Source organism: Coregonus clupeaformis, chromosome 19 (assembly GCF_020615455.1).
Source record: "Coregonus clupeaformis isolate EN_2021a chromosome 19, ASM2061545v1, whole genome shotgun sequence".
Taxonomy (NCBI): Eukaryota; Metazoa; Chordata; class Actinopteri; order Salmoniformes; family Salmonidae; genus Coregonus; species Coregonus clupeaformis.
Genome location: NC_059210.1, coordinates 58,825,265 through 58,849,288, shown reverse-complemented (window position 1 = coordinate 58,849,288; position 24,024 = coordinate 58,825,265). Strand labels below are relative to the sequence as shown.

Sequence of the window (24,024 nt, the reverse complement as noted above, 5' to 3'; positions counted from 1 at the left end):
TCCCACTTAAAAAGATGAGAGAGGCCTGTAATTTTCATCATAGGTACACGTCAACTATGACAGACAAAATGAGAGAAAAAAATCCAGAAAATCACATTGTAGGAATCTTTATGAATTTATTTGCAAATTATGGTGGAAAATAAGTATTTGGTCAATAACAAAAGTTTCTCAATACTTTGTTATATACCCTTTGTTGGCAATGACACAGGTCAAATGTTTTCTGTAAGTCTAACATAGGAGCCTCTTAAATAAGAAGTTACAGGTCTGTGAGAACCAGAAATCTTGCTTGTTTGTAGGTGACCAAATACTTATTTTCCACCATAATTAGCAAATTAATTCATAAAAAATCCTACAATGTGATTTTCTGGGGAAAAAATTCTCAATTTGTCTGTCATAGTTGACGTGTACCTATGATGAAAATTGCAGGCCTCTCTCATCTTTTTAAGTGGGAGAACTGCACAATTGGTGGCTGACTAAATACTTTTTTCCCCACTGTATGTCATCCATCCCCGTGAGAAAAGGCAAAGAAGAGACAAATGGTTGTTCACTTTCATAAATCAGGCAATGGGTACAACAAAAATTGCTAATAAGAAACAAACAAATATACCACTTACCACTATTAGGGCAACAATTAAGAAGTTTAAAACCACTGGAACAGTGGTAAACTTGCCTTGGATTGGACGTGCAAGTGTCCCTACGCAAAGTGAAGATGGTTTGGAGTCAACGAAAATTCAAGGGCCAAAGTTGGAGAATTACAGAACTTGGTCGTATCGTCGTGTCACTAAGTCTCAAAATCAAATCTACAATTAGATGCCACCTCCATGCCAATAGGCTTTTTGGAAGGGTTGCCAGAAAAATAGCCTTTATTGAGAGCAACCAACAAATGTAAATGCCTGGAGTTTGCTAAATGGAATTGACACTTGGATTGGAACTGGTGCTATGGTCAGATGACCTGAACATAGATCTCTTTGGCCATGCACACCAGTGGTGGGTTTGGCATCAAAATAAGGATGCAGGAAAGAACCTCATACCTACTGTAAAATATGGTGGTGAATCTTTTGATGTAATGGGGCTGTTTTGCTTCCACTGGTCCTGGGGCCCTTGTTAAGGTCAACGGCATCAGGAACTCTACCAAGTACCAGGACATTTTAGCAAAAAACTGACTGCCTCTGCCAGGGAGGCTGAAACTTGTGGATCAATAACCCCAAGCACACTTCAAAATCCACAATGAAATGGTTAATTGACCACAAAATCAACATTTTGCAATGGCCATCTCAGGCTCCGGACTTGAACCTGATTTTTAAATCTGTGGTTTAAATGGAAGAGGGCAGTCCATAAGCGCAGACTGAAGGATATCAAGGATCTGGAAAGATTCTGTATGAAGGAATGGTCTAAGATCCCTCCCCATGTGTTCTCCAATCTCATGAAATATTTTTAGAAAAAGACTCAGTCCCGGTATCCTCGCAACGGGAGGGTGCCGGAGTATTAAAAACAGGGCTGCCAATAATTTTGACACCTATTTTTTTGTTGTTGTTGGTATTAATTGTTAAACAAAATATATTTCTCTGAGCAATTGTATTAGTATAAAATAATATAATTTTAGCATACAATATAGCGCAGTATTATTTAGTTTATACTGTATTTTTTGCTCATCTTTATCAAGAGTGCCAATTATTTTGGAGGTGACTGTAGGTCATCGTCTGTCCTAGTAGATTTCCGAAAGGCTTTCTGTTCTGTACAGTATTTGCTAATCCATTTCTGTTTTCCTATCACAGACCCCACCAGCAGGAAACAAGACTCAGTATGAGGAGATTGACATCCCTGTGGCGCTGCTCAGCTACACTGACATGCTGGACATCAGTAAGGTGAGAGGAGAGACCAACCAATATTAGCCTGGGTACAAAGTCTGTTTTGACCATCATGCTTGTTTGGGATGACAAGGAGTGTCAAGGAGTAGAATGATGGCACAAACAGATCTGGGACCAGGCTACATCAACACTGTTCACCAGGGCACAACGTTGGGTTGTGCAATGTTCAGTTACAAATATATCCTATAGATCAGAGATACCTCTGACATGTAGAGTAAACATTGAGGGTAATGTACCAGGTCAGTTCTATTTATGACATTTCTATCTGCCACGGTTGGTATGTTGTATCCTCCTGTATGTGACCCTGTTCAAACAAACATCATGTTTGTAGCTAACTTAACTAACAAATATCAATCAATTGACCCAAATGCCATGTTCCTGTCCCCTGCAGACGTTTGGACAGAGCCGAGAGGTGGCCATGTACGCCCCCAGCGAGCCCTTCCTGGACTACAACATGGTCATCATCTTCCTCATGGCTGTGGGGACGGTGGCCATCGGAGGATACTGGGCCGGCAGCAAGGACATCAAGAAGTAAGACTGGCAGTAGTCTGGTGGTGGTAGTTGTAGCAGCAAGGACATCAAGAAGTAAGTGTGGCAGACATTAAACAGTAGTCGCTCACCAATAGAGAGATATATGTACATACATACAGTTGAAGTCGGAAGTTTACATACACTTAGGTTGGAGTCATTAAAACTCATTTTTCAACCACTCCACAAATTTATTTTTAACAAACTATAGTTTTGGCAAGTCGGTTAGGACATCTACTTTGTGCATGACACAAGTAATTTTCCAACAATTGTTTACAGACAGATTCATTCACTGTATCACAATTCCAGTGGGTCAGAAGTTTACATACACTAAGTTGACTGTGCCTTTAAACAGCTTGGAAAATACCGGAAAATACCAGAAAATGATGTCACAGCTTTAGAAGCTTCTGATAGGCTAATTGACATAATTTGAGTCAATTGGAGGTGTACCTATGGATGTATTTCAAGGCCTACCTTCAAACTCAAGTGCCTCTTTGTATCCACAGTAAAACAAGTCCTATATCGACATAACCTGAAAGGCCGCTCAGCAAGGAAGAAGCCACTGCTCCAAAACCGCCATAAAAGAGCCAGACTGCGACGTGCTGCAACTGCACATGGGGACAAAGATCGTACTTTTGGAGAAATGTCCTCTCATCTGATGAAACAAAAATAGAACTGTTTGGCCATAATGACCATCGTTATGTTTGGAGGAAAAAGGGCAAAGAACACCATCCCAACCGTGAAGCACAGGGGTGGCAACATCATGCTGTGGGGGTGCTTTGCTGCAGGAGGGACTGGTGCACTTCACAAAATAGATGGCATCATTAGGAAGGAAAATTATGTGGATATATTGAAGCAACATCTCAAGATATCAGTCATGAAGTTAAAGCTTGGTCGCAAATGGGTCTTCCAAATGGACAATGACCCCAAGCATACTTCCAAAGTTGTGGCAAAATGGCTTAAGGACAACAAAGTCAAGGTATTGGAGTGGCCATCACAAAGCCCTGACCTCAATCCTATAGAAAAGGCGTGTGCGAGCAAGGAGGCCTACAAACCTGACTCAGTTACACCAGCTCTGTCAGGAGGAATGGCCCAAAATTCACCAAAATTCACCAAACCAAAATTCATATATACATATATATATGTATATATACAGTGGGAGAACAAGTATTTGATACACTGCCGATTTTGCAGGTTTTCCTACTTACAAAGCATGTAGAGGTCTGTAATTTTATCATATGTACACTTCAACTGTGAGAGACGGAATCTAAAACAAAAATCCAGAAAATCACATTGTATGATTTTAAGTAATTAATTTGCATTTTATTGCATGACATAAGTATTTGATCACCTACCAACCAGTAAGAATTCCGGCTCTCACAGACCTGTTAGTTTTTCCTTTAAGCCCTCCTGTTCTCCACTCATTACCTGTATTAACTGCACCTGTTTGAACTCGTTACCTGTATAAAAAGACACCTGTCCACACACTCAATCAAACAGACTCCAACCTCTCCACAATGGCCAAGACCAGAGAGCTGTGTAAGGACATCAGGGATAAAATTGTAGACCTGCACAAGGCTGGGATGGGCTACAGGACAATAGGCAAAGCAGCTTGGTGAGAAGGCAACAACTGTTGGCGCAATTATTAGAAAATTGAAGAAGTTCAAGATGACGGTCAATCACCCTCGGTCTGGGGGCTCCATGCAAGATCTCACCTCGTGGGGCATCAATGATCATGAGGAAGGTGAGGGATCAGCCCAGAACTACACGGCAGGACCTGGTCAATGACCTGAAGAGAGCTGGGACCACAGTCTCAAAGAAAACCATTAGTAACACACTACGCCGACATGGCTTAAAATCCTGCAGCGCACGCAAGGTCCCACTGCTCAAGCCAGCTCATGTCCAGGCCCCGTCTGAAGTTTGCCAATGACCATCTGGAGGATCCAGAGGAGGAATGGGAGAAGGTCATGTGGTCTGATGAGACAAAAATAGAGTGTTTTGGTCTAAACTCCACTCGCACGTGTTTGGAGGAAGAAGAAGGATGAGTACAACCCCAAGAACACCATCCCAACCATGAAGCATGGAGGTGGAAACATCATTCTTTGGGGATGCTTTTCTGCAAAGGGGACAGGACGACTGCACCGTATTGAGGGGAGGATGGATGGGGCCATGTATCGCGAGATCTTGGCCAACAACCTCCTTCCCTCAGTAAGAGCATTGAAGATGGGGTCGTGGCTGGGTCTTCCAGCATGACAACGACCCGAAAACACACAGCCAGGGCAATTAAGGTGTGGCTCCGTAAGCATCTCAAGGTCCTGAGTGGCCTAGCCAGTCTCCAGACCTGAACCCAATAGAAAATCTTTGAGGGGAGCTGAAAATCCGTGATTGCCCAGCGACAGCCCCGAAACCTGAAGGATCTGGAGAAGGTCTGTATGGAGGAGTGGGCCAAAACCCTGCTGCAGTGTGTACAAACCTGGTCAAGACCTACAGGAAACGTATGATCTCTGTAATTGCAAACAAAGGTTTCTGTACCAAATATTAAGTTCTGCTTTTCTGATGTATCAAATACTTATGTCATGCAATAAAATGCAAATTAATTACTTAAAATCATACAATGTGATTTTCTGGATTTTTGTTTTAGATTCTGTCTCTCACAGTTGAAGTGTACCTATGATAAAAAATTACAGACCTCTACATGCTTTGTAAGTAGGAAAACCTGCAAAATCGGCAGTGTATCAAATACTTGTTCTCCCCACTGTATATAACAGTTGAAGTCGGAAGTTTACATACACTTAGCCAAATAGATTATTTCATCACAGAAGTTTACATACACTCAATTAGTATTTGGTAGCATTGCCTTTAAATTGTTTAACTTGGGTCAAACGTTTTGGCTTCCCACAATAAGTTTGGTAAATTTTTGGGGCCATTCCTCCTGACAGAGCTGGTGTAACTGAGTCAGGTTTGTAGGCCTCCTTGCTCGCACACGCCTTTTCTATAGGATTGAGGTCAGGGCTTTGTGATGGCCACTCCAATACCTTGACTTTGTTGTCCTTAAGCCATTTTGCCACAACTCTGGAAGTATACTTGGGGTCATTGTCCATTTGGAAGACCCATTTGCGACCAAGCTTTAACTTCATGACTGATATCTTGAGATGTTGCTTCAATATATCCACATAATTTTCCTTCCTCATGATGCCATCTATTTTGTGAAGTGCACCAGTCCTCTCCTGCAGCAAAGCACCCCCCACAGCATGATGCTGCCACCCCCTGTGCTTCACGGTTGGGATGGTGTTCTTTGCCCTTTTTCCTCCAAACATAATCGATGGTTATTATAGCAAACAGTTCTATTTTGTTTAATCAGACCAGAGGACATTTCTCAAAAAGCACGATCTTTGTCCCCATGTGCAGTTGCAAACCGTAGTCTGGCTTTTTTATGGCGGTTTTGGAGCGGTGGCTTCTTCCTTGCTGAGCGGCCTTTCAGGTGATGTCGATATAGGACTCATTTTACTGAGGTTATAGATACTTTTGTACCCGTTTCTCCAGCATCTTCACAAGGTCCTTTGCTGTTGTTCTGGGATTGATTTGCACTTTTCGCACCAAAGTACGTTCATCTCTAGGAGACAGAATGCGTCTCCTTCCTGAGCGGTAATGATGGCTGCGCGGTCCCATGGTGTTTATACTTGCGTACTATTGTTTGTAGGTACGTAGAACGTGCCTTCAGGCATTTGGAAATTGCTCCCAGGATGAACCAGACTTGTGGTGGTCTACAATTTTATTTCTGAGGTCTTGGCTGATTTCTTTTGATTTTCCCATGATGTCTTCTAAGCAAAGAGGCACGAGATTGAAGGTAGGCCTTGAAATACATCCACAGGTACACCTCCAATTGACTCAAATTATGTCAATTAGCCTATCAGAAGCTTCTAGCATGACATCATTTTCTGGTATTTTTCAAGCTGTTTAAAGGCACAGTCAACTTAGTGTATGTAAACTTCTGACCCACTGGAATTGTGATACAGTGAAATAATCTGTCTGTAAACAATTGTTGAAAAAATTACTTATGTCAGCCATGACTGACCAATAAAAGATTAAGATGGGCAGTCTGAGATATGGCGTTTCTTTGCAACTCTACCTAGAAGATCAGCATCCGGAGTCGCCTCTTCACTGTTGATGTTGAGACTGGTGTTTTGCGGGTACTATTTAATGAAGCTGCCAGTTGAGGACCTGTGACTCTAATGTATTTGTCCTCTTGCTCAGTTGTGCACCGGGGCCTCCCACTCCTCTTTCTATTCTTGTGCGATTAAAAACAACAACACAGAGTTACATATGGGGTAAAACAAATCATAAAGTCAGTATATATACAGTTTGTGCAAATGTAGCAAGTTATGGAGGTAAGGCAATAATACAGGCCATAGTGCAAAATAATTAGCAATTAGTATTAACACTGGAATGATAGATGCAAGAGATGATTGCAAATAGAGATACTGGGGGTGCAAATGAGCAAAATGAAATAACAATATGGGGATGAGGTAGTTGAGTGGGCTAATTTCTGAAGGGCTGTGCACAGGTGCAGTGATCGGTAAGCTGCTCTGACAACTGATGCTTAAAGATAGTGAGGGAGATAAGAGTCTCCAGCTTCAGAGATTTTGGCAGTTCGTTCCAGTCATTGGCAGCAGAGAACTGGAAGGAATGGCGCAAAGGAGGTGTTGGCTTGGGGATGACCAGTGAGATACCCGCTAGAGCGCATACTACGGGTGGGTGTTGCTATGGTGACTAATGAGCTAAGATAAGGCGGAGATTTGCCTAGCAGTGATTTTATATATGGCCTGGAGCCAGTGGGTTTAGCGTACGAATATGTAGTGAGGACCAGCCAACAAGAGCGTACAGGTCACAGTGGTGGGTAGTATACTGGGGCTTTGGTGACAAAACGGATGGCACTGTGATAGACTACATCTAATTTGCTGAGTAGAGTGTTGGAGGCTATTTTTTAAATGACATCGTCAAGGATCGGTAGGATAGTCAGTTTACGAGGGCATGTTTGGCAGCATGAGTGAAGGAGGCTTTGTTGCTCCCCGAAATAGGAAGCCGATTCTAGATTTCACTTGGATTGGAGATGCTCAATGTGAGTCTGGAAGGAGAGTTTACAGTCCAACCAGACACCTAGGTATTTGTAGTTGTCCACATACTCGAGGTCAGACCCACAAGAGTAGTGATTCTAGTCGGGTGGGCGGGAGCAGCAGCTGTTCGATTGAAGAGCATGCATTTAGTTTTACTAGTGTTTAAGAGCAGTTGGAGGCTACGGGAAGGAGTGTTGTATGGCATTGAAGCTCATTTGGAGGTTTGTTAACACAGTGTCCCAATGAAGGGCCAGATGTATCAAAATGGTATCGTCTCATGAGAGGTGGATCTGAGAGTCACAGCAGCAAGAGCGACATTATTGATATAGCGCAGAGAAAAGAGTCGGCCCAAGAATTGAACCCTGTGGCACCCCCACAGAGACTGCCATACGTCCAGACAACAGGCCCTCCGATTTGACACATTGAACTCTATCTGAGAAGTAGTTGGTGAACCAGGCGAGGCAGTCATTTGAGAAACCAAGGCCATTTAGTCTCGCCAATAAGAATGCGGTGGTTGACAGAGTCCGAAAGCCTGCCAGTAGTCGATGAAGACGGCTTCACCAGTACTGTTTATTATCGATCGCGTTATAATATCGTATAGGACCTTGAGCGTGGCTGAGGTGAACCCATGACCAGCTCGGAAACCGGATTGCAGAAGCGGAGAAGGTACGGTGGGATTAAGTGGTCGTGATCTGTTTTGTTAACTTGGCTTTCAAATACTCGAAAGGCAGGGCAGGATGGATATAGGTCTGTAACAGTTTGGATCTAGAGTGTCACCACCTTTGAAGAGGATGACCGCGCAGCTTCCAATCTCTAGGGATCTCAGACGTTACGAAAGAGAGAAGTTGAACAGGTTGGTAATAGGGGTTGCAACAATTTGGCGGCTAATTTTAGAAAGAAAGGTGCAGATTGTCTAGCCCAGATGATTTGTAGGGGTCCAGATTTTGCAGCTCTTTCAGAACATCAGCTGTCTGAATTTGTGTGAAGGAGAAGCGGGGGCATGGGCAAGTTGCAGAGGAGGGTGCAGAGCTGGTGGCCGGGGTAGTGGTAGCCAGGTGGAAAGCATGCCAGCCGTAGCAGAAATGCTTTGAAATTCAAGATTATTGTAGATTATCAGTGGTGATAGTGTTTCCTAGCCTCAGTGCAGTGGGTAGCTGGGAGGAGGTGCTCTTATACTTTTGGAGGTAGTGCTACAGGATACAAATGTCTGTTTGAAATAGCTAGCCTTCGCTTTCCTGACTGCTTGTGTATATTGGTTCCTAACTTCCCTGAAAAGTTGCATTTCATTGAGGGCTATTCGATGCTAATGCAGTACGCCACAGGATGTTTTTGTGCTGGTCAAGGGCAGTCAAGTCTGAGGAGAACCAGGGGCTATATCTGTTCTTAGTTCTGAATTTTTGAATGGGGCATGCTTATTTAAGATTGAGAGGAAGCACTTTTTAAAGAACAACCAGGCATCCTCTACGACGGAATGAGATCGATATCCATCCAGGATACCCGGGCCAGGTCAATTAGGAAGGCCTGCTCACTAAAGTGTTTTAGGGAGCGTTTGACAGTGATGAGGTGAATGCCACCGCGGTCCTGTTACGGACGCAGGCAATAAGGCAGTGATCCTGAGATCCTGGTTGAAGACAGCGGAGGTGTATTTAGAGGGTAAGTTAGTCAGGATGATATCCGTAAAACAGGGTGCCCATGTTTACGGATTCAGGGTTGTACCTGGTAGGTTTGTTGATAATTTGTGAGATTGAGGGCATCTAGTTTAGATTGTAGGACGGCCGGGTAGTTAAGCATATCCCAGTTTAGGTCACCACAGTACAAACTCTGAGGATAGATGGGGGCAATCAATTCACATATGGTGTCCAGGGCACAACTCCGGGCTGAGGGGGTCGGTAGCAAGGGCAACAGTGAGAGACTTGTTTCTGGAAGGGTGGACTTTTAGAAGTAGGAGCTCAAACTGTTTGGGCACAGACCTGGATAGTATGATAGAGCTCTGCAGGCTATCTCTACAGGTAGATTGCAACTCCACCCCTTTGGCAGTTCTATCTAGACTGGAAAATGTTGTAGTTGGGGATGTAAACTTCTGAATTTTTGGTGGCCTTCCTAAGCCAGGATTCAGACACTTCTAGAACATCAGGGTTGGCAGAGTGTGCTAATGCAGTGAATAACTCAACTAGGAAGGAGCCTTCTGATGTTACACGGCCCAAAACCAAGGCTTTCCGGTTACAGAAGTCAACAAATGATAGCTCCGGGGAGCAGGAGTGATACTGGGGGGCTGCGAGGACCTGGGTTAGCCTCTACATCACCAGAGGAACAGAGGAGGACTAGAATAAGGATACTGCTGAAGGCTTTGAAAGAACTGGTCTTCTAGTGCGTTGGTACAGAGAATAAAGGGGCCAGATTTCCGGGCGTTGTAGACTAGATTCAGGGCATTCTTGTACAGACAAGGATATGGGAAGGATATGAGTACAGTGGAGGTAAACCTAAGCGTTAGCATCACTGGAGGCACCGATTGAGCGGTCTCGGCGTGTATGGGGAACAAAGGAGCTATTTGAGGCAGTTTGAGAATGACTTGGGGTTCTATATTGAAATTGTATAATAAGAACTAACTGGAACAGCAATAGGCAAGGCATATTGACATGGGACAGAGGCATAAAGCAATCACAGGTGCTATTAGAGAGAGCTAAGACAACAACTGGTAATGGCGATAGGGAAAGTTTGAGCTGAGGCTAAACAGATAAACAGGACAGGGTACCGTGTAAAGGAACAGTCCAGCAGGCATCAGCTGTACAGCTGAGTGATGCATAAGGTCCAGTGAACAGCATATGTGAGTCTGAGAGCAGTTTGAATTGGTGCTAAAGCACAGCGCAGCAGGAAGCATGGCTGTTGTTTGCGTGTGCTAGCATGCCGGGGCTAGCAGATGGATCTTCGGTCGCGTGAACGAGAAGACTGTTGAAACCACATACGATTACGTCGGCAGACCAGTTGTGATGGATCGCGGGGCTCGTGTTGACTCTAGGAGGTCCCGTCCGTTGACAGAAAGATAGATAGCCGGGAGATGTGCCTACCTCGAGGCTAGCTCAAGGCTGATTAGCCAACAACAACATCCATTTGGTTGCAGCTAGCTAGTTGCGATGATCAGGTGTTAAAGGTCCAGTGATTTTAGTGATTTCGGCAGAAAATCAGATTATGTTCTGGGTCGATAACGCGCTGTGCAGACAGTGCAGACTGGCCGATAATAGTCCAGGCTAGAGCTAGCTGGTAGGTAGTGCAGGCCACGGACAATGTTGAAGAACCGCTAAGGTTGGCTAATAGCAAGTAGCTAGTTGGCGGCCACTCCCCGTCCGGTAGACAAAGAGGTAGATAGCCGGGATGTGGGCCGGCTCAAGGCTCACTGGCTTGCTTCGGGGGCAGTGGTGATTAGCCTACAGCAACATCCATTCCGTTGCGACTAGCTAGTTGCGATCCGGTGTTAGAGGTCCAGTGATTCAGTTATTCCGGCAGAAAATCCGATGTTCTGGGTGAAAACCGCTAACGGTGGCTAATAGCAAGTAGCTAGTTAGCTGGCTAGCTAGTTTCAACTGGAGATTCTAGATAAAGGTGAGTAAATAATAGAATCCGTTCCACATTGAGTGAGGCGGTTGCAGGAAAGTATATTTAGTTGAAGGATGAAAAGTGTGATAGGGAAATATGTTCGAAAAATACAAAATATATATACACGGACACACAACAAAGAACACGACCCGCACTGCTACGCCATCTTGGAAGTATACACCATAGACATACTGTACATAATTCACACACACACACACACACAAACACACAGAAGTCAGCTCAGGGAGGCCAAGCTCATGAGCTCCATCAGCTGTAGATTTTAATTTAGAATGGAAAATGAATGTGTTTATGCAACAAATGTTAGTGCGTTGATTCGTTCTCTAATCAAGCCGAATCGTTTAAAACTAAAATAGATCGTTCCTGTATCGTATTGGAGCCCATGTATAGAGTCGTTTTGAAAAGGAAAGATGCACATCCCTAGTTATCATCTCTGGGGAAAACACACCCATCTCTCTCATCTTGTTGTATGTTATTCCATTGCAGTCTGAAGACCCATTCTACTGTGTGTGGAGGCAGTGTCACAGGGCAAGGCTGAGTGAATCCTTATGTTGTCTGAAGAGACATTCTATGTGGAGTGGAGGCAAGGCTGTGTGACTGGTGTTGTCGTTACAGTGACTCCATATTGATGTTGACCAGCGAGACAGCGACAGCTACACTGCAAGGCTGAGTGGCCATTGCTGGGGTGACCTAAGATCAGAGTGGAGAGAGCGAGAGATGGGTAGAGTGAAATTGCCTCTACTGATCAGAGGTCAGTTTCGGCATCCCAGGGCATCCTCCCACCCTCACATGTGCCCTGTTGTGTCCCTCCGCAGGCGCTACATGAAGCACAAGCGTGGCGACAGCGCGAGAAGGAGGATGAGGAGACGTGGACGTGACGCCCATCATGATCTCTATGTTTGTGGTCATGTGCTGCTCGATGCTGGTGCTGCTCTACTTCTTCTACGACCACCTGGGTACACACCCAGATATGCACCTGTAGCTGTCGTTATCTCTACCTGTAGCTGTCTCTCTCTACCTGTAGCTGTCTCTCTCTACCTGTAGCTGTCTGTTTGTCTCTAATCTTTTTGTTTGTCTGTCTGTCTGTACCTGTCTCTCTACCTGTAGCGTTCTGTCTCTCTCTTTTGTCTGTCTGTCTGCCTCCCTCAGCCTTTCTCTATGTCTCTCTACCTGTCTTTGCAGTTGTCAGTGAAAAAATAAGTAATTACATTATAATAAGCTAGTTGAAATACACTGCCCTTCCTGCAGGGGTTAAAGTTATCCGTCACAGCAACAGATTTGTCAAATTTGTTCTTTTTTCCTATTGAAAGTGACTGGCATTGGTCAAACGCACAGTTTTAATACATGTACAAGATGTAATCCTCTTTCCCTAAAAGCATGATGGTCATGCCTTTTTTACATGAAAGGGAGGTTAACTTGGCTCAGACAATCTGAGTTAGACTTTCTTTTTTGTTGCTTTAACCACAGCCATCCTGTTCATGTCTCTCTGTGTGTGTATGCTAATCCTCGCTCTCTCTGTCGGTTTAGTGTATATCATCATTGGGATATTCTGCCTGGCCTCTTCTGTTGGCCTCTACAGCTGTCTCTGGCCCTTTGTGAGGAGACTCCCCCTTTGGCAAGTGCAGGTGAGACTTATCACTATCAACCTAACAAAGATCCGTTTATAATCACAGATTAAGAGTACCCAATCAACCTAACACAAATCACAAGAGGAGTAGGCCTATACAATCAACCAATCAAAAACACAAACTGAATCAATGCAAATAGTTTACTCTTCTCTAACTATTGTCGATTTTTAACTTTTTCCAACTTCTAACTTATTCCTGGTTTTGTGTGTGTGTGTGTGTGTGAGGATCCCAGAGAACAACCTTCCTACTGCCAAGAGGCCTCAGGTCCGCATGCTGCTGTTGTCAGCCTTCTGCATCGGAGTCAGTGTTACCTGGGGTGTGTTCCGCAACGAAGACCAGTGAGTTTACATTTACATTTACTCTTATCCAGAGCGACTTACAAATTGGTGCATTCAACTTGTAGGACAACCACTTTTTTTATGGGGGCAGGGGATAGAATGATTACTTTTATACAATTCCAGGTATTCCTTAAAGAGGTAGGTTTTCAAGTGTCTCCGGAAGGTGGTCAGTGACTCCGCTGTCCTGGCATAGTGGGGGAGCTTGTTCCACCATTTGGGGTGCCAGAGCAGCGAATAGCTTTGACTGGGCTGAGCGGAACTGTTCTTCCGAGAGGTAGGGGGGCTGGCAGGCCAGAGGTGGATGAACGTAGTGCCCTCGTTTGGGTGTAGGGTCTGATCAGAGCCTGAAGGTAAGGAGGTGCCGTTCCCCTCACAGCTCCATAGGCAAGCACCATGGTCAACCATGGAAGGTTGAACACCAGACGGGCTGCAGCGTTCTGGATGAGTTGTAGGGGTTTAATGGCACAGGCAGGGAGCCCAGCCAACAGCGAGTTGCAGTAATCCAGATGGGAGATGACAAGTGCCTGGATTAGGACCTGTGCCACTTTCTGTGTAAGGTAGGGTCGTACTCTGCGAATGTTGTAGAGCATAAACCCTGCAGGATCGGGTCACCGCTTTGATGTTAGCGGAGAAACGACAGGGTGTTGTCCCGGGTCACGCCAAGGTTCTTTGCACTCTGGGAGGAGGACACAATGGAGTTGTCAACCGTGATGGCGAGATTATGGAGCGGGCAGTCCTTCCCGGGAGGAAGAGCAGCTCCGTCTTGCCAAGGTTCAGCTTGAGGTGGTGATCCGACATCCACACTGATATGTCTGCCAGACATGCAGAGATGCGATTCGCCACCTGGTTATCAGAAAATGAATTGTTTGTCGTCTGCGTAGCGTAGTTTCTGTGGGTGTGTGGTGTGGGAGGGTGGATGTGGCAGTCAGCATCACCAGGGGTGTGTTCCACAACAAAGACCAGTGAGTATTAGGGTTGCAAAATTCCGCAATTCCGAAAATGGTTAAAGGATTCCCAGATTTCCTGCTTATTCTCTCCTGATTCCGGGAATCTTCCAAACGTCTCACTGGTTAACTATGCTAGAGGGATGAGTAACGTTGCCTGAGACTTGAAGACTGGCTTTAGCCTTTAGCCCTTTAGCTCCCAGAGCTAATGAATGCATAGGCTTCAGGTGGTTTCAGCTCAGTAGGCTAACATAGTCTTCTTGAGGTCTGTGTGTTTGTCAGGGTTTCCGTTGGGAGAATGTGTCGCTGGACATTTGACCAAAAGCATTTTAATTTACCAGACATTTGAGAAGTTTACCGGACCCATATGCATTGGGTGCGTAACCTGATTAGGGCAGAATGACATATCATATTTAGATTAATTCCCATAATCTTAACCGAACATGCAACTCAAGGATGCAACAGCGTGTTCTTCTTACCGAATTCCGATGCGCACTTTGAAGACATTTACTTTTCCTCAGCCATCAAGACGAGTAGCAAAGAGCAAAATCACTATCCTATGTCAATCTACTATCCCCCATAGTAGAAAAGTTGACCTATTCTATTGGTCAGCTTGTCTTTCTGCGCGAGAAAGGAATAGCCTATTCCAAACAGACTCCGGGACAGTTGTGGAATGATATATCCCAAATTCATACAACCAGTACATAAAAAAAAAAGGTTGAAAAGCAATAAGACTGATGCAACAGATCAGAACATTTAGCTTAAAATTTGTTAAACTATTATTTCTGCACATTATAAGCGCAGCAGTAGGCTATGCACTGGTTTGGATATGACAGCCTCATATGGTATTTTCTTTTATGCACTGAACTGACATGCATGATTGTTGCTGACACTGATGTTCAAATGAAGAGAAATAGTCTATAACGCGCACCAATGCTGTGCTCAACTCAAACAGCGGTGTGTAGCCTACTGTAGGAGCTGGCAAAGTAATTCAAAGCCTATACTTAGCCTAATGACTTCCACATGTAGCATGTTAACATGAGACCTTCCTTTGACATTCAACACGTCCCAATTCTCCACCCTCTCCCGAAGTGTGCACTTGAACACTCACTCCCTGTCATGGATTTAAAAAATCTTAGGATTGGTTTAAGCATTGGCTGGTGGGACTTTCCCACCATTGCAAGTGCACACTTCTGGAAAAGGGAGGAGAATCGAGACATAGCCAGTCTCTGCTCCCAGGCCCAATTCAAACACTACCTGGAAGGCTGGATGTCTCTGGATGTCTCTGGATGTCTCTGGATGTCTCTGGATGTCTCTGGATGTCTCTGGATGTCTCTGGATGTCTCTGGATGTCTCCATTGATGTGAAAATGGTCTCATCCAGGGGGTGCAACTTTGGTTTTAGAAGTGTGTGGGGGACATAACTTAAAGTATAGGCTTTAAAAAATATATATATTATCACTCAGGATGTAACTTTCCAGTGCTACTATTTTTGCCATGTAATGTTGTTATTAAACCTAAATCAGACAACCCCATAGTAGAATAGTTTACCTATTTACCTAGTCTGCTTGTTGTGTGTTCTATGCGAGAGTAATATTCCTCTCGAAGTGCATTCAAGTTGGGAGACCCATAGAAGGGAAACATGTATTCTGACAAGCAGTCAGTGCACAACAATTCTTAATGCAATCGCTGGAAAACACTTCTGAAAGCAGTTTTGGCATATGTGTTTTGAAAGCAGTTTTGGCCTTTGTTAAAAAAGAGGGGGATCCCAGTTTTACATTGCTACCACGTTTATTTCTCTGCTCCTTCAATTGTGCGCGTGGCATCGTTTTACAAATGCAGTTTTACAACCAGAGTTTCAGGAATGGTTTAGCTGCAGCTGCCCAACAGAGCTCTTAAAGGGGCAATGACATCTTAAAAGGGCAATGACATACTTTGAAATAGAAACCAAAAAATCTAATTTTTCAAGTGAATAATAATTAATATATGTAAAAAATATATAACAATCAGGATGTTGTGTCCAGTGGGGTAAATGCAGATGGACAAACCCCATGCTTCATCCTAAGTACATTTTATAGCCACTGTGCTGCATCAGTTGGGCTACAGGTGATAATGCTTATTGCTAATAGCACGTCTGATAATATAGACCATAGGCTATATATGCATGGTCCAATAACTTAATAATTTTAACATAGTTTTTACCAATATGTTAATGGAGCAATTTCTGGAGGTGGAAATTATATTTTAGATGGTGTCGGCATCCATTTTATTTTCATAAATTTTGGAGTAGAATGACCTTTTTAAAAAAGTCACCAGAAATATGTTTTTCAGTCCTTCTACATAAAAATTATACGGGAGGACCCCGACCCCATAAGCAAGGGGACTGGAATTGGGTCGAACTCACAGTTTAATAAATAAAGAAAGGGGTTGTACAACTGAATGCATTCAACTGAAATGTGTCTTTCGCATTTAATCCAACCCCTCTGAATCAAAGCATGATAGTCATGACTTTCTTACATACATGAAAGGGGAGGTTAACTTGGCCCCAGACAACTTATGTTTCAGTCATGGGATTTTTTAGTTGTTGCTTTAACCCATGTAATATAAAGTAAAACGTTCAGGTTTCACACAATTAGTATGCATTTTGAAAATATATATTTGTCTCCAACTCGCATTGTAAAGTGTGACTCGCTGAAGCCTTCTACTGTTGCCTATGCACTTAAATGGCGAATGGGAAGCTCTTTTAATCGTAAACATCGAAACTGTTTTTAACATGAGATTTCATTTAGAATTGTTGCGCAATGATTGGGCTTATAAAAGCATGTTTCACTCCAGCAGCAACTCTCGCGCTGTCTGATGAATAAAATGCACGTGTGATGAACAAAAATCATAACGACTAATGAAAATACACACGCACCAATTTAATTCCACTAAATTATGCAAATAAACCCATAGACTGATAAGCATGACTGATCAAATATATTTATCATCAACTGGTATTTTCATAAATGAATAGTCGAAAGCAGTATTTTGCTATGTGATTTTTTTATTCTCCTTGACAATTGGCCTGTAGCGATTTTATTATCGGCTTTTTATTTATTTTATCGCCCAAAGCCGGCTATTACCGACTGTGTGCATGCTTTGTGTGTGCCAGGCTAACTCTGGTTCCTTCTATCTGCTGTGTCCTCACCTAGGTGGGCGTGGGTGTTACAGGACGCCCTGGGCATATCCTTCTGTCTCTACATGCTCAAGACTATCAGACTGCCCACATTTAAGGTGGGTACACCTGTATAGAATCCTATAATAATAATATGACTATATGTTATTCTATGGGTACACCAGCATAGATGGAGCTCTATAATGTACTGACCATAGAAGTAGAATAACTAGAATGGGTATCCCGATTGAAGTTGTTAGGTTCTAAATTCTGGTTCAATAATCCAGATGGATACCAAATAAAGCTCAGGCTAGATTTATTCACCACACTGGGTGTTGTTGCTTCCAAGACAAGATGCAACGTCACAAGCACATATATTTATAACCTCCGACTAGGCCCCCTTGCCAAACAGACCCCTTTTCTGGGTCTAGGATGAACAATCAGTCTCTGTGGCTGGGCAGGTGGTGTTATCGTCCCAGCTTGAGTCCGGTACTCCTCCACGCCTCTCTCAGGTCTTCTTATCAGTCAGTAGAGGCCTTGCGTTAATGAGTACATATTCTTGAAGTTTACTGCAGTCCACTAGATAATTACTCTTCTCATACACAAAGAGCTTAAACCTAACACGACTTTCAATCCCTAAGAATATATACAGTGCATTCGGAAAGTATTCAGACCCTTCCCCTTTTCCACATTTTGTTACGTTACAGCCTTATTCTAAAATTGATTAAATATTTTTTTCCCTCAATCTGCACACAATACCCCATAATCACAAAGCAAAAAACAGGTTTTTATAAATGTTATCAAATTTATAAAAATAAAAACAGAAACACCTTATTTACATAAGTATTCAGACCCTTTGCTATGAGACTCAAATTGGCACCATCCCTACGGTGAAGCATGGTGGTGGCAACATCATGCTGTGGGGATGTTTTTCAGCGGCAGGGACTGGGAGACTAGTCATGATTGAGGGAAAGATGAACGTTCGAGTACAGAGAGATCCTGCTCCAGAGCACTCAGGACCTCAGACTAGGGTGAAGGTTCACCTTCCAACAGGACAATGACCCGAAGCACACAGCCAAGACAACGCAGGAGTGGCTTTGGGACAAGTTTCTGAATGTCCTTGAGTGGCCCAGCCAGAGCCCAGACTTGAACCCTTCGAACATCTCTGGGGAGACCTGAAAATAGCTGTGCAGCGACGCTCCCCATCCAACCTGACAGAGCTTGAGAGGATCTGCAGAGAAGAATGTTAGAAACTCCCCAAATACAGGTGTGCCAAGCTTGTAGTGTCATACCCAAGAAGACTCGAGGCTGTAATCGCTGCCAAAGGTGCTTCAACAAAGTACTGAGTAAAGGGTCTGAATACTTATGTAAATGTGATATTTCTAAGAACCTGTTTTTGCTTTGTCATTATGGGGTATTGCGTGTAGATTGATGAGGAGAAAAAACAATTTTATCCATTTTAGAATAAGGCTGTAACGTAACAAAATGTGGAAAAAGTCAAGGGGGTCTGAATACTTCCGACTGCACTGTATATGTGTGTGTGCTGTATATTCATTTTAAGAGTATATAATGGTATAAAACAGTAAAGATATAAGACAGTGTTATAGAACAGTAATTATCAGCTCTAACTCCAGACAATTGGCTCCTCAGAGACAGGCCCCCTTTTGTACTTTCCTCTGCCCATATACAATGCATATAGAACATTCCATCTAACCTATAACACAATAATTACTACTGCTAGGCTAATTAAACAATTATATTAAAAACGGGCTCAAGTCCGTATCCAACAGTCCCTCATCTGGAACAGTGAACACTAACGTGTTCCACAATACTACAAAACACGACTTGAGAAGAGGGAAGGAAAATACATGTTTAATAATTTCACACCGCTCTTGATTAGAATGAGATTGGGGCCAGGACCATCCATCTGATCTGTTCTATGCCAATGGGATGCTAGATCTTCTGCTGAGCTCCGTGAAAATAGGACCCTATTGGTTTTCTCTCGCACGTTCCTCAGACTTCCCCATTTCCCTTCAGATCATCAGAGACAGCTCACTGCACTCCTCCCCATATCCTCATCCTCGGGTGTCATAGAAAGACGTAAACGTATAAGTAATTCATTGGACTGTATCGTCCGGCAAGCCCATATGTATTAATGCGCTTTATCATTCGAGCTTTTATGGCATGGTAGAACAAAGCCCCTACCATCAAGATCCCAATTATGGTTAGCATTGCCCAAGCTGCAATCTAGAGTGGGTTTTTCTGATAACCTCCTCTTGGGAGGACATGAAAGGATAAGGGTTCAGTGAGGTTACTATCAGCGCCGTTACACAGGTTTGGTTTGAGTGCAGGCAGGAAAGACATTCTCGTCTGATCCTTCAGTCATGAAGTGCCATTTTGCTCACCAGATTCCTTCCTGGAAAACAATTACTCCGTCTCGGGCACAACCCACCCTCAAAATGCTGGTTTGATTATCTCCCCGAACCACCCACACAACATGACTTCTGTGATTAATGCTCTGCTTGCCCCGTGACATTAATAGCACTTCTCCCCATTTCACCCACTCATCTGCCCACTCTCCTATCCATTGTACTGGCAGTGAAATGTTGTCATTATCATTGTTCCAATAGATCACTCACTACTGCTAGTGCTAGGAATACTGTTATCAGTACACAGATGGATGCTGTTATGACAACACTTTTCTTAACATAAACTCCTACTCTCAGCTTACCCATTAGTCAGACGGATCTCGCTTTCATGAGACTTCCCCATTGCCCAAGCTGTAATCTAGAGTGGGTTTTCTGATAGCTGTAGTTTCACAGCTGTAGGCATGGTGAGGAGTACCGGACTCAGGCCGTGCTCGCGGTCATCTCCTGGGATCCGTCTCGTGTGCTACTTTTACCTGTGAATACACAGGCATGGGTACATTTCTGACAGTATGACAACATTGATTTACCCATCGTGGAATCACCTCCTTTAGGAGAGTCTGGAAACTGGTCCACAATTACCAGTGCGTGAGTCTTCCCTACTTTGAGGAATTGGCCCTATAAAGTCCATCTGCAATGATGTAAAGGGTCTGTCTGGTAGTGGTAGCTGTTTGGTGGGTGTAGGCAACACTTCCCGCCCCCAACAGCGGTCTTGAACTGAGAGTTCCCTACTGCTATTTTATCAGTACAATTGGTGTTAGCTTCACATTTTACCACGACTAATTGACTGGGTAATGGACACGCTTCTAATGCCTCTACTTCATGCCCATCTTAAATTGGAGTCCCTGTCGCCGTTAACATGCCCCTTTGTGACCACAGTGTCCCGAAATCATGAACTACCTAAAACCCATAGCGAGAGTCTGTGTATATTGTAACCCTCTCCCCTGCCGACAACCTACAGGCCTCTGCTAGTCGAGCTCAGCACCCTGGGCTGAAACGGAGGCTGGCAATGGGCCAGCTATCACTACTCCCCCATCATCACATACAGAATACCCAGTTACTCACTTTCCTCCTGTTGTCATGTAACTAGAGCCATCTGTGTGTAGAATTCTAGTTCTGGTTCTTTTTAAATTGGGGTTTTGGAGTAATTTGGTCTAAACTGCTCTCCCAAGGCAGTGACCTCAGGAAGCATTTCAAAGGGACACCCCATCCTCTCCTGGAATAGAGAATAAACATTTTGTTAGTTTTCAGTATGCAAAATCTTAAATCAGTCCTAAATACAGACAGAACAAAACATGATAACTTCTGTTCTACAAGGAGGCCACTGTCCACCTTTACTTTCTCCTTATTGGAAGGTATTGTTTGTGTTTTTTAATCTACCCTAACGTTTTTGACTGGTGTATATACTGAACAAAGATATAAAACGCAATATGCAACAATTTCAACGATTTTACTGGAGTTACAGTTCATATAAGGAAATCAGTCAATTTAAATAAATAAATTAGGCCCTAATAGATGGATTTCACATGAATGGGCAGGCCCACCCACTTGGGAGCCAGGGCCCACCCACTGGGGAGCCAGGCCCAGCCAATCAGAATGGATTTTATTACAGACCAAAATACTCCTCAGTTTCACTCAGCTGTCCGGGTGGCTGATCTCAGACGATCCCGCAGGTGAAGAAGCCGGATGTGGAGGGGCCTGGGCTGGCGTGGTTACAGATGGTCTGCAGTTGTGAGGCCGGTTGGACGTACTGCCAAATTCTCAAAACGCATTGGAGGCGGCTTATGGTAGAGAAAGGAACATTAAATTATCTGGCAACAGCTCTGGTGGACATTCCTGCAGTCAACATGCCAATTGCACTCTCCCTCAACTTCGAGACATCTGTGGCATTGTGTTGTGACAAAACTGCACATTTTAGAGTGGCATTTTATTGTATCCAGCACAAGGTCCACTTGTGTAATGATCATGCTGTTTAATCAGCTTTTGATATGCCACACCTGTCAGGTGGATGGATTATCTTGGCAAAGGAGAAATGCTCAAAATTTTGAGATAAATAAGCTTTTGTGCGTATGGAACATTTCTGGGATCTTTTATTTCAGCTCATGAAACATGGGACCAACACTTTACATGTTGCGTTTTATATTTTTGTTCAGTATATTTATTCACCGATCTCCGTTGGATAGTCACTATTTGCTTCACACTTATTAATGTCTATTATTTTGAGATTAATATGTAATGCGCCCAAATTATAAAATACATCAGCCAGATACCAATGTTTTCCACATTAAAACGTTCTGTATCGATTGAACTACCCCTTATCGCTTTCTGTGTCGTTTCCCATTTTGTCCAGCAGTCGTTAGTAACATGTTGGGCTTTTGTAATGTTAACTATAGTCCCTACTGCATGTGGAACATACAAATCTACTTTTTGACCCATAGTAATCGAGGCGGTGTTATGCAGAACCATCGGTTGCTTGTACTGCTCTTAAGCACGGTGGCATTTCTCTTACCACTGAGTCTAAAGATTTACTCCAGTACATGACAGGTCTGTCTTTTCCTCATTTGTTTTGCGTAACTACTGCGCTACAGTGCCCATCCTGTTCATGCACAAACATTTTAAAGGGCAATTTTGGGTTACCAAAAATGCAGGTGCTTGACACACTTGTTTCTTTAACTCTACAAACGCTCCTCACTATCTTAACTCCACTCTATTCCTATTATCTCGTGTGAACCTCTCCCCCTTTCATAACTTCTGCAAGAGATTCAGTAAGACGAATTAAAGTGTTTCAGGAAATTGAAAACCCCCCGGGTTTTTGTGAGCGTGATAGGAGTGTTTGGTGGCGCCAGTGAACGAATAGTGTCGTGCGGGTGCTGGTAATGTTTTTCATGCCCCCCCAGATAAATGAACTACTGTTTTGCCAATTTCCTTTATTTTTTACGGCTTTATGAACCCTCATCCACCGGACACGCACCAAAATCCGTTCTTCCTATCTATCACGCTGTACCATTCCGAGTCTGAGGGAATAGATGATAATAGATCTGCCAAATCGGCCACTATAGGTGTTATCCTAACTGAATGTGTTATCCCACTTCCTTCCCTTTCTCACTGGGAATAAAGGGCTGTTACAACGGTTTGACTATTGTATAAGTATACCCCTTTCCATTATTTTGCCCACAGTTCACAAAGATGATCCAACCCAAAATCGGTTCTACCGCAGCTACCATAAAGAATAGCCGGTATTGTTATGGACCTATTGTTAATGGCATGGGTAGTAGTTGCATAGCTTTAGATACCACCCCACTTACACGCTGAACGTAATGCTTTTTCCCATTGAAAATTGTTAATTTTTTCATTGTAAGGAATCAGTGATATTTGAGCTCTGGTGTCTACTAGGAAGTTGTGTCTGGACGTTGCCTCCTACGTTCCCTTCCACATAGAAACTGTTGTCTCACCAAACCTAGAGCGACCGCACAGAGGCTAAACACCCCTATGCATTACTCTCAACTTCGTCTGTTGTAGTCAGTGAAGAAAATGTCTGCACTGCATCACTTAACCCGGAATGAGTCGGCTCAGAGGGCTCAGGCACCACCGTACCGTTTTTCACACAAATGGCCAAATGCGCCACGTTGGTGGCAAGGGTTTTGTTTCCTCGCTGCCGAATGGATTTTCTGTCAGATTGACCTCTGCTTGCTTTTTATTCTCCCTTCTCTCTAATCCATTACCGGTGCTTGGGTATGGGTAGCAGCGAACTACACGCACTGCTGCAAAGTGAGCGGAATAGATTCCGCTCGCAATGCAGCTTGTACTATCTGTTCCCAGGTGGAGTGTTGATCCCAGGCAGAGGTACAAATTCCTGCATTAGCATCAAAATTGCCAGCAAGAGCCAAATTCTTCCATCCTATCACTGTATTCGCGGATTCCCTCTTTTGGACCCTGAATACATTTACTGATTTTGTTCACCTGGTCTGAACAGAACATTCCCTACAGCGGTTAAGAATCCTTCCACCGCCACATGAGGTTGCTGGATCACATGCCTCGTGGCTGGAGGACAAAGCAGGGTTTGGTGAGGTGCCAGGAGTTGCGCCAACATTGCTCTGGGTAGGAGAGAGCAGACTACGTGATCATAATCGCCCGCATGAAAACCAAAAATCTGGCCCTGTTTCCTCATGAAGCTGACAAATTCCTGACCCTCTTTAACTGGGTCAGGCGCTTGCATTATGCTGCGATTTCTCCAATCCTCAACGGCTGATGTTGGTGTTGTATTTGGAGCCGTGTTCTAGGCTGGCCATCTGGCAGTATGGGGTTTCCTCCATCTGGGAGTACCAGCCCAGGATAAAAAGTAATTGCAACTGCATGGGTACGAACCGGGCATACCTCTCATGGTTTCCTGGATCTCTCGGCTATATGATCCAG

The 24,024-nt window shown here is 43.9% G+C and overlaps 1 pseudogene; it reads left to right on the top strand.

Moving 5' to 3' along the window:
- Positions 1–24,024, top strand: part of LOC121557530 — a 70,339-nt pseudogene that overhangs the window by 5,269 nt on the left and 41,046 nt on the right.